Source organism: Cyanistes caeruleus, chromosome 1 (genome assembly GCF_971803275.1).
Source record: "Cyanistes caeruleus chromosome 1, bCyaCae1.hap1.1, whole genome shotgun sequence".
In the NCBI taxonomy this organism is placed as follows: Eukaryota; Metazoa; Chordata; class Aves; order Passeriformes; family Paridae; genus Cyanistes; species Cyanistes caeruleus.
This window is the reverse complement of record NC_141701.1, coordinates 116,428,377-116,446,310: the sequence shown is the minus strand read 5'-3', so window position 1 is coordinate 116,446,310 and position 17,934 is coordinate 116,428,377. Positions and strand designations below refer to the sequence as shown.

General features: G+C 39.5%; 2 long non-coding RNA genes across 4 annotated transcripts in view; one reads left to right on the top strand and one right to left on the bottom strand.

Annotated features, from left to right (window-relative positions):
- Positions 1 to 1,029, bottom strand: part of LOC111945425 (uncharacterized) — a 20,198-nt gene extending 19,169 nt beyond the window's left edge. For 2 of the 3 annotated variants that reach the window (XR_015276789.1, XR_015276793.1), the window contains exon 1: positions 127 to 1,009. This is a non-coding gene — a long non-coding RNA (uncharacterized LOC111945425). Of the gene's footprint in view, positions 1 to 126 lie in introns of all 3 variants that reach the window. The other variant, XR_015276784.1, reaches the window with a different exon arrangement.
- On the top strand, positions 757 to 17,934 carry LOC111923461 (uncharacterized). The gene is made up of 9 exons (XR_015276781.1): positions 757 to 1,084; positions 1,395 to 1,522; positions 3,656 to 5,918; positions 6,950 to 7,089; positions 8,541 to 8,640; positions 9,003 to 9,079; positions 10,347 to 10,466; positions 16,291 to 16,344; positions 16,465 to 17,934. It is a non-coding gene; the product is annotated as an uncharacterized LOC111923461 (long non-coding RNA).

The following is a 17,934-nucleotide window of genomic DNA, read 5'->3' as shown; positions in this document are numbered from 1 at the left end:
GGGTTACAGTGTGAGTGCTGGACTGATACTTGGACTGGATGACCTTAAAGGTCTCTTCCAATGCTAATGATTTGTCAGTGTAGTCACTACTAACTCTCCATGCAAAAGACACTATTTTTTTCATACCTTCGTACTGTTCATCATAAGATGTATTTCACAGAACAATTTTCCCCAGAATGGTCTTTCCCAAGCTGATCTTTTCTTCTCTCTCTCCACAGCAGCAGAAAGGCATGGTGCAAGGACGGGACTTGTGAGAGCACTCTCCTGCCTCTCCTCTCAAGCAGGCTGTGACTGTTCCCTAATACAAGCCAAGACCTTCACCTGAGGACAGCCATTACCTTTTCCCACCCCACCAGAAGATATTTCTGCCACTCTGCCTATTCCTCCGTGTTCCAGCTACAACAACCAACGTGGGCTTGCACCAGCACCGTCGTGGCCAGAGCCACGGCGAACCAGAACCACAGAAGCGTTCGGGCAACGCTCTCAGGCACACGGAGTGATTCTTGGGGATGTCCTGTGCAGAGCTAAGGGTTGTGCTCGCGTGTGGCTCCCTTCCAGCTCAGGCTATTCTGTGCTCCTCTGCAGGGCGGCGGGCCCCGGGCAGTGCACGGATGGGCGCGGGGCGGCGAAGCCGGAGCGGGCCCGGCTGATGGATCAGCACGTCTCCTCGGCAAGGGGAGGAGCGCGGGGACGGGAGGGCGGCTGGCTGCCGTTCCCGGGGCGGGCCACGAGGTGGCTCCGCGCGGGTGACCCGGCAGAGCCCCCGGGGCGGCGGCGGCCGGCTGGGAGCACAGAATCCGCCTTTCTCGTTCTGTCACATTTTACAGGCGCTTGCTCATCGCCGGCTCTGCCGGAGGACAGGCACACCCCTCCGGCAGACCTGAGAGCTGTGCTTGGGAAAGAGGGAGGCAGCCGGAGGTGGCCGGGGAGGATTCGGGGCCGGGGGGAGGCTGGCGAGCGCCGGGCCCCGGGACTCCCTGGCGGCTGCCGCCCTCCCCTCACGTGCCCCTCAGAGCGGCGAGGCGGGCCGCTGGTTTCCGCGGTATGGGTGCCTGCAGCTGATTTGGAAAATAAATATCTACCGGTAGGAGATGAGTGGGGTGACTCAGTAGGTAAAGGTGAAAGAGACAGTGCAAAGACTTCCAGGGCTTTAAAAGTTGGAATAAAAGTTTTTTTTGGTTTTTTTTGTTTTTTTTTTTCCCTCTCCTTTCCCCACTCCTTTGAGGTGGGCTATTTCTATGAAGAAAATTCTGCTCACATTACAAAAGGGGGATGTCAGGGGGTTTGACTGTCATTGAGGTTGAAATGAACTTTGTCACCCTGTTTAAATATTTAAGTCTCCTGACACAGGCAAATACATCACGAAGTGCTAAAAAATATATTTAAAAATACAGCTGCCTTTGAGATGAAGAATTCCTATTCCCACTGTATCAGTTCACTTTGCTCAAGCAGCCCTGAGGTACGGAGTACAGCAAGAAACCGTGGACTGGATAGGAAGCTCAGAACCTCTGCATTTGAAGGGGTAACATTTTGTTTTAGTCACTCTGTTGATTTGACTGATTTCCAAGAGCTTAAACATGTTATCAATATGCACATATATCTGTTTTCTTTCTGCATCCAGGCATACTATGCCCTATTCCCTTAAGTAGCTGTAGTTTTATTATAGTTTCATACTGTTTTGCATACTGGTAACATGGGATTTTTTTTTACTTTCTCTTAGCAGTCTTACCTTCCTTGCACACATACAATGTTTCCACTTTCATATCATTACTTTGGCTGTATTATTTGCTCTGTAACATGTCTTTTCTTTGGGTGCAATATTGAGGAAGGTAATGTCTGTGCTTTAAAATAAAAGTGAGGTTTTTTTAAGATTGGCTTTGATGAAATAATTGTAGTGTGAAAACTGTAATGTGGTTCAGGGCAGAAACCAGTTTTATGTTGGTGCGCTTTGTCTGAGCTAATCTTAAAGGGCAATAGCTTCCTCGGCAACTGTGAGTGTGCAAGGCTAAAGCTGGAGGCACTTGTGTGAGTGGGAGCCCTCAGTCATAATTTAAAGTGTTGTCTCAAAAGCAAACCATATGCACCAAGTTGACAGCAGACAGTCTCTTAAGTTTCATCCCTTCACGTGGAGGTGGAGTGACTCGTGATGAACACACTGTTTTCATCTCCTGCGGGCCACAAAAGTAACTCTCTGAGAGGCTGGAACTGGGGATTGCCAGGAAAAAGACTTAAAGGAGCTGAAGGACATCAGCTCATAGTGGAAATGATACTATAAATTTAGAAGAGCCTAGTATGAACAACAAACCTCCATTTTGCTGATGGTTTCTCCAACTCTGGCCCCATGCCAGTTAGATTTTGGTGGGCTTAGCTGATAACACAAACATCTTCCAATCTCCAAATGTGTGAAGGATGCTACCAAATCCTACAGCTGATGAGAACTGAGGCATTTATACATCCTTATAGGTTTTTTTGTACATTTCTTGAAGACAGAAAAATATTCAAGATAGATTGTTCACAAACATTGTGAGTAAATCCTTCCATATTTAAAGAAGAAGACCACTCAGGTTGTGCCCTATCCTTAGAACTTTCCGGTTGTTTTCAGAACAACTGAAGAGTGCAGAGCATATGCAGCACCTGCTGGGATAAACAGAGGCTGAATATTCTCCTGGGTATTGAAAAAATAATCATTCCAGTTTCCCTACTACAGTTCTTTTTTTGAGTCTGAAACTGTATAAACTATATATCACATATTGACATTTATGTCCTTCAGCAGTGTGACATCACTTGTCACTTAATGTAAATTTGTCCAAGTCATACAAAAGTCAAGTGTTTGAAATCTGAGCTTCTAGTTACAAAGAAGTATACTCTTACCGACTGACTCATAATTCTTTTGCTCTTATGTTCAAGCTTGTGGAAAATGAATATGCAACCAGGAATTAAGACAGAAGTTAAAACCTACATATAAGGGGTTTTAAGCAAACTGTGCAAACTCTACCAATCCATGTCCAGGTCCCATCTGCTCTCAGTCAGAAATGAGTGCACTGGGATGGGGATTCCTTCAGCGCGACACTGATGTATTTAACCTGTGGTTGGCCTACAGATGTGTGCCCATGTGTGAGCAGAGAGACACTGTCTGCCTGACAAGGTGTATGCAGGATAAACATATTGGGCTGGTGTTTTAAGCAATTTAAAGATGAGTTTTGGGTATATTTTCTAAAGCTTCAGCTTCTCTGAAGAAAGCAACTACCGTTTTCAGTCTGCCACACTTGTAAACACATCTCTTTGTCCATCCATCTGTCTTGCTTTGGTTTCAGGCTGTTTTTGTTATGAAGATTTCTTTAGGGATACACTGTGGGATATATATTGTGGGATATGTAGTGGGATATATGTTGTGTTTGAGGTGATGACTCTGTGGTCCTCCTGTGCATACCACTAGAGAATTCCTTTACAATTATGCACACCAGCTGCTGACCAAGTCCTGTCTCCTGCACTAACACGTTTCTGCATGGGAAGAAACACTTTGTTCACATCTGGAGAGTAGCTGATGCAATGAGTCATGATTGCAGAGGACAAATCTTAAGCATAATTCAGACTAGTTATATATGTGAATTTGAAAGTGCAGGCTAAAATCTTAAAATTACCTTGTCTTCCACAGGATGCCAGCAGAGGAAATGAAGTAATGGCGTGATGTCTTCTCAGCAAAGACCCTGTTCTCATGCAAATCAACTTTCTTGAGATTAGCTGTTGTAAACTTGGTTATTTGGATTGTACTTGTGAATTTGGGTCACCAAATATGCATAGATTACTCTAAATCCAACCACAGAGGGATGAGAGCATTTTTGAGAACAAGAATGAGTCGTGCAAGGAGGGAGTGTTCAAAGGAAGTCTAAGTCTAGGCCCATCTGTACTGATCCCAGAGGACATGTGGGAAAGGAAGACATTGTTGTGTGGGTAATGGTGATGTCTACAAATTCCTCTGATAAGGAATATGATCATTCCTATGTCTGTACATGGGTGATCAGAATTAAAATAGAAAGAACATTTGGGAGAGGGAAGATGTGAGTAGCTCAGTTATGAGGATAGCAGAAAAAGAGCTAGAAATGTATGGTGAGTGGTCTTCAAATAGGAAAAGGGTAAAGATAAAGTGTTAGGTCAAATTATTTTGAGTCATGCATAGTTTGTTTGCTTTCTTGTATTTATTGGAACAAAAATAAGGTAGAAAAGTAGAAATTCTGTGCTGAGCTCATTAGTCCTCATATATAAAACAGCTGCAAGCTGGAAAGGTGTTCTCAAGCCCTAGATTTGTAACTGTGATAGAGGCACAGATAACATGAAAATCAGTTTTTATTTTTGACTTTGGTCACTGATGTAGATAAGAGTGAATGTATGTGAACACCTGGGTGTTTGGTGAGTATGGAAGTAAAATAACATATAGTGAATTTGCCTCAAGTTTTCATGAAAATGCCACTTAGCTTTGCACAGCAAATGTACAATGTACAATGTACTCTGTACAATGTACAGAGTTAAAAGGTAGCAAATAACCCTTAAATTGTTTTACTTCATTGTTATCTAGATGTTTTGCACTCAAACAGAATAGAAAATTATTTATTGGACTTTGGATATATGGGGGTGGTTATGACATACCTTGTATGTTGTAGGTCAGTTGCAGAAATCACAGCTATGTATCTTCCAATTTCTGTCCAATTTAAGTTCCAACAATTTGCACTTTCATAACATTTTATATTTTTTATTTTAAAAAGGAAAGCGTGAAAAGATTTGACAACACAATTTAAAGAATGTATTTGGACTAAGTTACAGGCATAGAATATTTGAACCATTGTTTGCACACCACTGAGAACACAGTGCCTTCTTTTAAATAATAGTGATTTTATCCTCTAAAACAAATTGTGATGGTGGGACCTGGATACTGTCCACTATGATGCTATGGAAAATAGTATCACATAAGTTAGTCCCTTTTTGATTTGATCCTGAGACAGGGGAAATTCAGTCAGTTTGTTCAGTCAGTGACCATGTGGATGTGGTGAGATTTTTGGAGATGAACGGGGTGAGAAGATGTGCACATCTATATCAGTTTCAGAGTGCCTGAGCAAGTGCAGAAAGTCCAAGATACCATTCTTAAAGAAAAAAAGGTAAAAAGCCCATTCTTAAGAAAACCCATCAGCAATGGAATCTGTTTGGACTTAAGAAAACTAAGTAAAGAGCATTGGACTGGCTTCATTCATAATCTGAGTCAAGATTTTATCAGTGGGATTGTCTGATGGTTGGAAATGCATTTCACATTATGGACATGAAAGATCCTGTCTCCATGACAGTGGAGACTTGGTGGCTTTACTTCGCCCTGAGATCTCTGTCTTGGTTGGAATGTTGCCTTCCACCAATGTGAGATCAGTTTCTTTTACTGATAGAAAGTCATGCCCCTTTCCTTAGGAAAACTGTGTTTTTTATGTAGCTTTGAAATACGTACTGATATCCAGAACACCTCATACCACTTTCTACAGGAAAAGTGCATGAAAGTGGGGAAAATGACCCTCTTAACTTTGGCTACATGATCTTTTGTCACAAACAAGAAGTTTCACCAGAAAAATCACAAAGCAAAAAGTATATTGGCCTTTCACAAAATGAAGCCTGCATTTGGATAAGAAAATGCAGGAAAATTTCAAAAGTAGTTTGACTTGATGCAGTTGTGGTTACTACAAGCATAGATGTGGTGTGAGGTTCAGCCCTGACTACAGTCAGTGCAAGCAAATCTCACACCACAGGTGCTGAGATGAGAAGTAGGCCCAAAGAAACTCATGTCCTGGTTCAGCATGTTCCAGCTTTGACAGCTTCAGGGGCAGCATCCCACTTCAGGATTCCTACCTTGGAAGTTAGTGTTTCTGCTGGATTTCTGGGTGCTGGTAAGCAGATGGCTTGTTTTCTTCTTTCCCATCTTCCTATCCTATCCTGTCCCACATAAAGCAGGCTCTGGTAAGATTATAATCTCCCTTTATTCTTTGCTGAAACTTGGAAACAGCTCCACCTCTGCCACCTCCTTCCACCCATTCTGACTCTGAGATGTGTTGATGCCTGACTTCCTCCCTCCCTCCAATATGACAGCAGGCTGCAGGGGTTGTTTATGGGCAGGGCTGTACATCCTTCTTTCCTCCTCGTTCACCCCCATTTCCTTGTAATAATAGTGATAATAATGATAATAATGATAATGATAATGATAATGATAATGATAATGGTAATGATAATGATAATGATAATGATAACAATAGCAATAATAATAATAATAATAATAATAATAATAATAATAATAATAATAATAATAATAGTCTGAGTCAGCCATGCCTTTCTACCTCCCATTCTTTCTGAGGAAAAGTCAAGCTGACAAATGAGAGATGGGTACCTCCCGTAGACCAACTCCTGGGTCCCTCTAACCACATGAACGTACTTGTTAAAGATATAAGGGACAGGAATTTGCTAGGAGCCCAAAGTGAGGCACTGAGACATGTTCAGCTCTCAGAATGAGAGTTTTGCCTAGACTTTACAAGATATTCCCTTGTTTTGAAGCTAAGTATATGCTTCTGAGCAGGGTCCTGTCATTAAATGGTCAAATGTGAGAGGTGTGTCATCTCTAGCAATAAGAGGGGTGGATGGTTTTGGTGAAAATATAATTGCTCTTTAATACTGACTTATACTTCCAGAATCCAGTTTTGGTGTAATCAGTTTGACATTCGGTGCTGTCTGCATCTTTTGGCCAGACTTTTTGTTTTGTTCACAAAGCTTAAAGGAAGAGAAATATTAATGAAATTTTAAATTCACTTTCCAAGGAAGTAAGGAAATTCCTTACTCTTATTTTACTTTTTTAGAAGTTTTACCTAAATAAAAGGACATCAAAGGGAACATGCCTTTTGTTCCTTTGGTTTTGTTATATGTTTTGTAGCTTTGTCTGGTATTCAAAAACCTAAGCAACTTTACTGGGATCAATAGGAAGCACTGATCTGTCCCTCAGCCTTTCCCAGACTTCTCCCTTGTGGCAGCTCCAGAGTTTTGACACTCCAAGTGGACTGTGTCTGGCTCCAGGTAAAGTGTCAATATTTTTCATCTGACAGTACATGTATTTTCATATACATTAAAAAAGCAGGTTCAGCAGCATCAAACAAGTCTGAGAATTTGATTTCATTTTATCAAGTTACTTGTCCAAACCAACCAAACAAAAAGTAACTTCCCTCAAACTCCTTGAAATAAATTGGAAGACACATTTTGATTTTTCATTGCTACACTTTAAAATAAATGATACAATTTTTTTGGTTGGAATATACTATACATGTTCAATTTCCCTTGAAGTGTGTTTTTAAAAAGTAAATAAACCCAAAATCACAATGAAATGTCCACTTCAGATTAAGTTAAATATTTCATGTAGTTTAAAATGTTGTTTAAAAAAAGTGGTTTTGCTCAGTGTTTTTCACTTTTTCTGATCTTCCTGTGAGTGGAAGCATCAACAACTACAAAACTTTAGTTACTGACTCTTTGATTTAACTTTATTCCTGGAAAAAAGGCTGGTTTTCTGTCACTTATAAGTAGGCTCCTACAGACAGTATTAGTCCTCATTTTTCAGGATCTTAAGCTGCCAGGTACATGTGTTTAAAGGACACATAACAGATTAAACATACAGAAGGCAGAGTGCAGATGGCATGTAAACCAGGCTTCTTTCAGTTTAGACAAATCAGAAAACAGTCACTCAAAATAGAGAAATACCTACTGCTATTTTCTCTCTTGATTGATTCTACTCTTTTGAGTATTCTTTAGGATTCAGTCAGCCTTTTTTTGTGGACATCTCTGTTTATTCTGATCCTCCTACTATTTCCCATACCAAGTAACTTTTGACTCTCCTGATCAACTCTAGATCAAGGTAGCATCAGGGCATTGCTCTGCAGACTAGACAAAAAAAGAAACTTCTTTTTTGTCAATTCAGATGTCCATACTGATCTTACAAGTAAGGCACAGATGCTTAGGATCATTCTTTTTCAAATTAGCCATAAAACAGACACATGGTACACCACAAAGCCACCTATACATCATACTGTCTGAAAAAATCAATCTAGAACTTACAAACTGTGTGGTGGGTTAATCCTGGCTAGCAGCCAACTGCCCACCCAGCTGTACTCCACGTCCTCAGCTGGACAGGGGGATAAAATAAGAAAAAAACAAGAATGAGAAAGCTTATGGCTTGAGGTAAGGACAGGGAGATCAATTGTCAGCTACTGGTATTGGCAAAAAAGGCTCAACTTTGGAAAATGAATATAATTTATTGCCAGTTCAAATAGATTTGGGTAGTGGGAAACAAGAACACAAATACTAAAACAACTCCTTTGCTTCCCCCTTCCTGAGGTTTAACATCCCCCCGCTTTAGTCCTGACTCCTCTCACAGCCCCTCGGAGCATTGTGGAGAGGATGGGGAATGCAGGTAACAGTCAATACATGACAATTTCTCTCTGCTGCTCTTTCTTCCTCAAACTTTTTCTCTGCTCCAGTGTGGGTCCTCTCCATGGGCTGCAATCCTTCAGGAAGAAACCTGTTCCAGTGAAGGCTCTTCCTGGGTTGCTGTTCCTTCGGGAATATCTATTTGCTCTGGTATGGTCCTCTCCTCAGGCTGCTGAAGAACCTCTTCCTCTGGCACTGGTGTTTCCTCTATTGTTTATCATTTTCCACCCCCCCCCTCCTTCTCCTCTGGCCATCCAATGTTTTCTAGCCATTCCTAAATTCGTTTTCAGACAGCCCAAATTCCCTGATGGGCTCAGCTGTGTCCTGTGCTGTATCTGCTGGGGAGCTCACTGGAGCTGGCTGTGTCCAGCATGGGGCAGTCCCCAGCCTTTTCTCAGAGGTCACCCCTACAGCCCTCCTGCCACTGCCAAACCCTTACCAAACACAACCAATACAGTGGCTCATATGTGGGTTTGCCAAATAAACCTTTCCTGTTCCTTTCTTTTTCTCAGGAACGAAGGCTGGCAGTACAGAGAGACAACTCCAGCAACATGCAGAGGGAGGAGAGGCAATGAGAGAGGCATTTTGTGTATGTGTCTGAGACTTAAAAGCTCCCCAGATCTGGGAAAGTTATAAGTTACTGAAATTAGCTCATGCTGAAAAAAGCTTCTTTGCTAATGGCAATAGTAGCTATGTCACGTGTTCACTACAGTGATGCCCAAGGACACTCACCTGTAGTGTAGTAAAAAGGAAGAGACCAAAATGTATTAGTGCTGTATAGATAAAATATTTAAATGGTTATAGCTAGATGGACTATAGAGATAGTAATCTGATATGTATGCATGCACTGTACATTTTTGTACTAGAGTTGCAGCATAAATGACCCCATTAAATCCTGTTACTTTCCTAATCCAATAAGCGCTTAATCTCATTGGAAGTGTTGGAAATAATTATTCATTTATACACTTGTTTTTGCCACACATTTTATGTCAACAAGGAGTGTGCCTTTGACTAATCAGTTAAAACAGCTGGCGGATAAAGGAGTGAACGAGGATTGAGAATGTGCTATTTCTGGGAAGACTATTGGTAGTTTTTCTTTGGTCTGAGATGTTATTGATTCTACAAGAAATGTTGTATTATACACAAAGAAAAGGCTCTACTCTGTGTTAACTACCACCAGGACAAGGGTGAAAAGTAGAAACCTTTGTACTTCTCAAGCTGCCTCACCCTGCTGCCTTACTTGACCCTAACTCATTAAATTTTACAGCTCTGAAGAGGTAGGACTCCACCCTTTTTTCAACATTCTGCCCTTCTCTTACCTCTCAAGTGTCTGCCATACTGAGTTGGTGGATATGTTGAATAAAAGACATGTTGTATAAAAGACAGATGTGGGGTTTTTCTGGTTGACAATTCCCTACCAAAAGAGAAAACACTCTTGAAGACCATTGCAAAGATAATCTTGTTCTTTTGTACTCTTGGGGGAGCTGTAGTAGATAGAGTGATTCTGTTCTGTTTACCAAGGACCAGTTTCATGGTCAGATATTTTTAAGTTTGTTCAGTTAAGTGCTCTTCCACTCTTCACTCACCTTGGGAAACACTTCACTCCCCTCTTTAAAAGTAGTTCATGTGCATGGCACGACTTAGACTGGGCTTGCTGTTCCACCCCAGCAATGTTGTAGTACACTGGGGTGGAAGTGGATGCCATACATCTTGCTGGATGAGAGCCTTTCTCCAGACCAACATGGTGGCAGCCAAAACTCACATGAGAGCAAGGATGCAAACACCAAATGAATAATGTTGTGCTGTGGATTTTTTTTCATTCCAACTTGCCACACTTCTGTCTGTGTTTATTACAGCTGTAGGTGCAATTATTTGTCACTGAAGAGAAGTACTAGCCTTTTCCAGAACAATGGGAGAAAAAAGATGATGCTTTTGTTGTCACAGCTGTGGTCATAATGCAAGTATTAAAGCATTGGGTAAGAAAGGAAACATTTTAAAGCTTAAGGAATACTTTGGAGTAGAAAAACTTGAAGTTATTTTTAACTCAGGTGTTTCTGTAATGGTGCTATACGGTATGAGGAAACTTCACAGTTCTCCATGGCACTCACAATAGGTGTAACACCTTTGCAGAATGATTGCTTAGTAACTCTTGCTGGAATGTAATAAAATTAGGAAGACTTGTAAAACCTACTGCTAAAGATATTTCCCTTTTCACAGTCTGTGTTTTTCACGTAAGTGTTTATTTCAGTATTTGTACTAACAACCTTCTTATAAAAAAAGTAAATCAGATTTGAAGTTTTAGGTTGCCTTCTACTTCTCAAGTAGCTCCACTGCAAATGTTAAGAATAGGAAATGAAGGAGGTGTACACATTGAAAAGAATGTGTCCCAAGGCGTGTTAATTAAGACAAAACAGCTGCAAAGAATCCTACAACTTTCCCATCTGTTCCATCATTTATAACCAAGAAATGTAAGGAAAGATCAAACCTCACCTATCTCAAAGTACTGTAGGAATGGCCATGATAGATACACTATTTTAGCTATTTTAGCTTTCAAGTTCAATAATGACAGTAGAAGAGGGACAATACTGAGAAACATTGCTGAAAATTTCAGGAAATCTTAGCATTGTTCTTATACGTTTGAGTAGAAAAGTTGTTCTCTTAGAATCTTTATAACATCCCATCACCTTCAAATAATGTTTTTGGAGTGAATGCTGGGTAAAATTGCAGGTTGTCTTCTTTACCTTTCTGCCTCCTGTCTGTTGTAGCAACGCATGTAAAAAAGGAAAAATCACATGTTTTCCTTCCTGGAATCCATAACATGTTATAGACATGCTTCCTGAGTATAAGTGGTATTACAGTATCTCAGATCAAAATCTAATTGCACTGAAATCTAGGGACATGCTCTGCCGAACCACATATTCTCCATGTGGACAAGTATCCACTGCCAGAACACAGTGGTGTGACTCTTGAAATGACACTGAAAACTGTTGAAAGACCCTGATCAGGCCTTAATATTGTGAAATGCTGGATAACCTTATTTGTGTTCTTTGTAGATGCAACTGACTGTTTTTCAGCCAGAATAAGCAAATAGAGGACCAGATTTGGGTCTTGGGTCAATGAGATAATTCCTCCAACCCCCTGGTGAATTTAGCTGAATTATGTTATTCATAATGTGGCCTGTGTATGTTTGTTCCTGTTTTAGGATACTTAATTTAAATTTAAAATAATACATTATTTTTGAGACTTATGGGCAACTAGCATGTATCATCTGGCATCCTTGAAGGTCATATTTCTGAAGGGTAGTTCTGTGTATACATATTTTGATCTGGAAAGGTAGAATGCTTGGGTTTGCTTCTTAAATTCTTTTTTTGGGCACAACTCTACAGATTGCTTCAATCAGGACTTGTCAGTGCAAGTTACACAATTAAAAAAGTCAGTTATTAAATATGTCTATCCTTGTGCAAGTATAAGAGTCAGGAAGCAAATTATGAATACCTAAATTGCATGTGAGGAAGAAAAACCTTTGACTTAGCCTATAAAAGGTGATTCCTCTCTTGGAATAAAAGTGGTTTAAGCAAGGCTATTAGAGGGACTAGGTATCAGCCCATATTAAAATGGAAAATGGAAAGAGTATGTGATTGATTGGTTAATCTGCTGAACAACCCTGACTCATGTTAATAAGGTTAGAATCCTATGTGTGGCCTTATAAAATGAAGTCTGTGTTTGCAGCTCTGACCTTCCCCTACTGGGTGACCTTGAGCAGGTAGCATTGCCCAATGCTTGGGTTTTCCCCTTAAAATGGAGTAATATTTCCTCACCTTTGTAGAACTCAATGAAAGCAAATAATAAAAAGCTTTTCACATGTTTTGGGTATTATTCTTACTATTGATGTATTACTGTGGCAATTCTTGTAGATTATGAGAGAAGAAAATTCCTCTGCCAACATCAGGAGCAGCCAGGAGAGAATTTACAGCTCCTGAATGGTTTGAAGTCAGATCAGCAGTAACTATAGATTTTCAGAAGTCTTAAAAGTTGTTTCTTGTAGCAGGAAGGGCAACAAGTATCCCAAGGAAAAAAAAAGAAAATGGTGACAAACTTTCCTTGTAATTGGCTAGCATCAATTCAATTGCACAGAATATCTGTGAAACAGAAAGGTCAAGCAACTTATTTTTAAAAAAAAACAAACCCTATGTGAATCTAAGATTAGTCTTGACATTTTCAAAGCCTCAGAAAATTAAGGGAAGGGCTGCAACCCTGAGGATTGTGGTCCCTTAGGCTGACTGGAGGAAAGATTATACTAAACATTTTGAGACCTGAATGATCCATTTTGTATTAGGGAAGATTTACAAGATCCTCAGAGAACACTTGAAACATCTGACTGAGAGAGAGTCTGTGGACTTTCTGCTTTCTTGGTAGGGATTCTCAAGGGCACCATTAGGGAATCAACTATTGTGATTGATGGAAAAATAAAGAAATCGAAGAAGAAATGAAGACAAACTGCAATGTGGACTTTTTCATGTAGTCCCATGATATCTTCAGCATTAAGTGATTTTGGCAGATAATTTCTACTATGAAGCATGTGGATAGCCAGAAGGCTATTAAGAGAGAATGATGCTGTAATATAAGCATGGAGGATTCTTATAAAGTGTATCTTTCTCTCATTCAAAGTACATGATGAAAAATGATGTGTCCAGAGTGCTAACAAATTATGACAAAGTATCATTTTTCCACATATATATATTTTTATGTGAGTGTGTATATATATATAATGTATACATATATATATATACATATATATAATGGTAAACTACCCTTACTATCATAAGCTGGTATTCTCCACCCCCCCCCCCCCCACCCCTCATGCTATTTATTTCCTATTTATAAAAATAATTCCAACTGTATCTTTTAGCTAATCCTAGCTAGCTCCATATGCAGGCTGACAATATGCCTGAGGTGATAATATGTCTGGTCAGTTAGACCAGTGTGTGGTAGATGAAAAATCCTTAAATGGGAATGTAGGATTTTGATGGAATAAGACCCCATGTTCACTTTGCACAGATGAAAATGATCTCATCATGTGCAAGATGATAGAGGATAAGGCTCCTCCTTTCTTCCTGGTACAAATTAGAGTGATGTAATGAATATACACATGCAGTTAGATGGATTCACTCTCTCTCCCACCCATATTTGTCGTTTACAGACTCATCTTACTAGTTTGTCTTTCCCTGTTCTATGAATTATTTGTGAATAGATTAATTAATTTAATTAATTTTGTTAATTCATAATTGTGTCTTTCAAACCTTCCTGAAGAATGGTTTTGAGCCTTTGGATTACTATAGGGCTGTGTTCACTGTAACGTTACTGGTCACCTCAGCAGTACAGGAGAGCTACCAGTCTCTGCCTGAACAATTGAAAACATCATGTAAAATAACCATTTTCAAGTTCATAAGTTCATAAATATAAAGCTTCTATTTCCATCTTTAGAGAGGTTTATATGCTCAAAACATCTGTTTTTTTTTTTCCATGCTACCATAGGCTTTTTAGAAGGCTTTCCTTCTCCCTGTTAGCTGTGTCGAGTTTCTGTGCTTTGACTATGATCATTATGAGAATATATCACACCCCAAAGCGTGTTCATTTTCCACGTTTTCATTTTGCCCAGGGAAAGAATACAAGAGCAGTCTGCAGAGCTAGATGATACAGACTGGCATTCAAAATGCCATTTTGCTGGTGCTTATTTTAAATTGTGTTCTTCCTGGGCCAAATCGGACTGACTTCAGTCTGTAACGGGTTCCTTTCAAGGTGTATCTACTTGCATCTGTGCCAGTACTCTGGGCAGGAGTGGTACTAGCTGCAGTAATGTCAATAGTGGTGCCAATAATTTTATCTGTGTTAAAGCCAGTGCTGTGGCCTTGGATTTAAAAAGCAAAAATCAAATACAATTCTTCCTCATGGCAGAGATGATGTCAGACACAGTACAGAAGGTATTTAGAGTGCCATTTTGAGTTTATTGGTACGCATTTTTTTCCTATCCCTATTACAGAACATATACTGAAGAAATACGTGGATCAACATTCATGAAAAAATTCCTAACACTTATTTGGATGTTCTAAATAGGAATAGTTCTGGATACTAAATAAAGGCATGTCTAAGACCCTCTGTTTGAGGTGAAGAGGGAATCTGGCTGAAGCCAAGCAAATATTTTTGTGCTGCCTTTGTTTAGATCAACTTTGTCTGCTCTGCTCTGTGTATCTAGGTTTCCAGTCAACACCACACACAGTGAACAGACATACAAATCTTGGGGAGAAATGGAAAAGATTTATTCTATTTGCTTTCACAGAAGGAAGATGTTAGTGTATCCAGAGTTGGGATAGGTTCCTATCGTGACAGAACAAAACTGGCTTTTCAGCTAGTGCCTTACCATGGCAATCTGCTTCAAAGGAACAACTGTCGTTTTTGATAAGGATAGTGAGAATTACTGTCATCTGGAGAGATCACTATGCCTCTGGGTTTTATAGTATATTACAACAGAAGAATTTATTCTTTAAGAGGTGAATAATTCTTCCACTACAATATTTTATTGCTGGTTTAGAAAAGATGCAGTTTGTACCCTGCATGATTATAATGTAGCTCCTTAGCTAGCTCTCTTTAAATATAAACTTGTGATATGTTGTTTTTTTTTTAATATATTTATATATATATATATGGCAGGGAGTCAGGCAGAAAAAGCAGCTAGTTAGTGGAAAACCTTCACAGGGCAAGTGAATTTGGGGAGCGTGCATGCACACCACATGCCTCCCCACAGCCAAGAGCCAAAGAAGAAGCTCGCAGTCTCACAGAAGCTGTGCAAGTGAGCGAGTTATTATGGAGAGCTTCTCTGTGGCTGAGCCAGTAAGAGCTGGGTGCTAAACTTGTTTCCGCTTGAAGTTGCTCTTTGCATACTTGTTAAGGCAGAATGTTCTACCTTTTCACCTCTGCAATACTGGGTGTGAAACATGAGCCTCTAGGTGTTTCCTGGCTGGCAAGAATTCAATGGTAATAAAATTACTAGTAGAATAAATGTTTCAGAGGCAGTTACCCTCTCTCACCTGTTTGTAATTTTTTATTAATTATTACAAATGTGTTTAAGTACTCTACCTGATTTTAATCTGCTGTATTCCCAGGATTTACATATAAAGGTCTTTTTCCCACAGAATAATGAATAATCACATATGTCAGGGTGTGGTGTTAAAATACTGAAGGTTGGTGATACACCTACTAGCAATCGCTCATTTTGTAAAAGGCTGGGTTCTATAAGTAGTTTGCTTTTTATGGCTTTGATCCAAAATTCTGTTGAAATCAGACTCTTATTGAGTTAAAAAGCTACGGATCTGGTCCCAAATGTTCTTTTATGGGAAGTGTTTGTAGTGCCATTGTTAACAATATATGCAGCACTGGGCATGTGAACTGTATAAGTAGAAATTTTACTTTTCCCAAAGCTCCTGCTTACTTTTATGCCTTCTTTGCTCAAGCAAACAGCAGGTGGCTTACATGAATAGTGGGGTTAATGAGACTACTTAAGTGAGCAAGAGTGGAAACTGGTCCTCTATTTCAGAGAATTTAGGACTTGCCAGATAGAGCTGAGAACTGTAAAGGATTAATATTATTATATATTGAAAGAAAAGATGACCAGGATAGAGGTGGCAATGGGGAGGAGGGTTTGTTGTTCCAAGAACATCAGAGCTAATGAGATCTAATGCTTTTGTTTCTTAATCCCTGAACCGAATTAATCTCCCTCCCTTCCCATGTGACATCATCCCCTAGGTGCAGGGAAGCCGCAGGGCAAGATGCAATGCTGCCTGATCAGCCAAACAGAGGGTGAGTGAGCTAAACTTAGTAGTGCCTCCCCACAGCAGAGTTACTAACCTTGTCCCTGCTCTCCTTCCACTTTCAATTCTCATGAGTTATGTAGAAACATACTTATCTTTGATATTTCAGGTTGGATTAAAATAGGACAATGAGCACATAAGTTATTTGAGAGGAGAGAAGAAAATATAATTTTGTAGTCCATTTTCTTACCAACAAAAAAAATTTACCCTGAACTCCACTTGGAGAGGGTTGAACTTGTAGTTCTCCACTCAGATCCCATAAAAACATGGCCTTTATGAATTTTTGTACACTTTACACTTTGCATTTGTATTTGTATTACTTTGTACAGAATAATTTACCTCAAAAATAGTAAGCCCTAATAAGATGATAAAGTGTTTATATTAGGAACTGGATCACATGGATAATATTTGTGATTTCTCTTTATGCTATTTTTATGCCAATCAGCATGCAGCCTTTGCTGCCAAACTGGGAGGATGAAGATGAAATATTTTATACAGTTTTAGGTTTTGTTCTCTTTTTCGATTTTCCCTTGCCATTTCTATATTACTGATTTGACAAGACACAAACAACAGAAATACCGACATATTGCAAGAAGTGAATTTTACGGTGGCTCTATAATATTTGTAAAGGAAACACTTTGTAAGTAACTGAAGTCTTGATGGAATTTGAGAAGACTGGATTTTGAATGTCGATGGATCTCATACTGAAGCTACACAGCTGGATGCCAGTGTTATCTGGGCAAGTGTCAAGTAGGATTTCATAGCATAATGGCTACTCAAAAAATTCTTAATGCTCTTGCCTAGGAGACAAGATTTATAAATATGAACAGTTAGTGTTTGAAAGTTAAGGAAGTCACAAAGACCCAGCAACAAAGCTATCCAACAGAGGAATCTTCTTCCCACTTTTAAACTCAGAAAGTGATTTCTCTCAAGCAAAAGTGACATCAAATGCTTTTTTAGATAAAAGACAGTACAAATAAGAAAGATCCTCCAGGAGAGGCTTTAAAGTGTCTTTCAAAATTAGCAAGCACAAAAAGCCCATAGGTCAAGAATCAAGTCCTCTCCTGTAATCCATTTTCATTCAGATAGTATTTCAGGCTCCTGGAACTGACCTTCAAAAAGTCATTTCTTCATGAAATACATGTTATACTATTGTCACTATTCATCCATCTCTAAACACCTGGCATCAGGCAAAGTTCAAAGGAATCAAACATTGAACTGACCCCTTGATGAGAAAAAAAAGTAAGAGCAGGACCAGGGCTGGTCAGAATGCTGGAAAATGGACACTGATTTGTGGAGTAGTATTGTGTGGTCACTGATCTTGACAATTACTAAGTTTGGAATAAACTGTACTATAAAAATTAATATACTCATTGTACATATATGATGTGTAAACACAAGTATCTTCTTGCTGATGAGCCTTGCATGTTGCTTGAGATTAGCTAATACTAGACTTAGTAGAAATTGTATCCCTAACAATTCTATCCTCCTTCAATTTTGTGCTTGAAAACAATTTCAACAATTTATGAAGTGGAAATACACAATAAAGTTAACTTGTAAAAATTACTGACTCATAAAA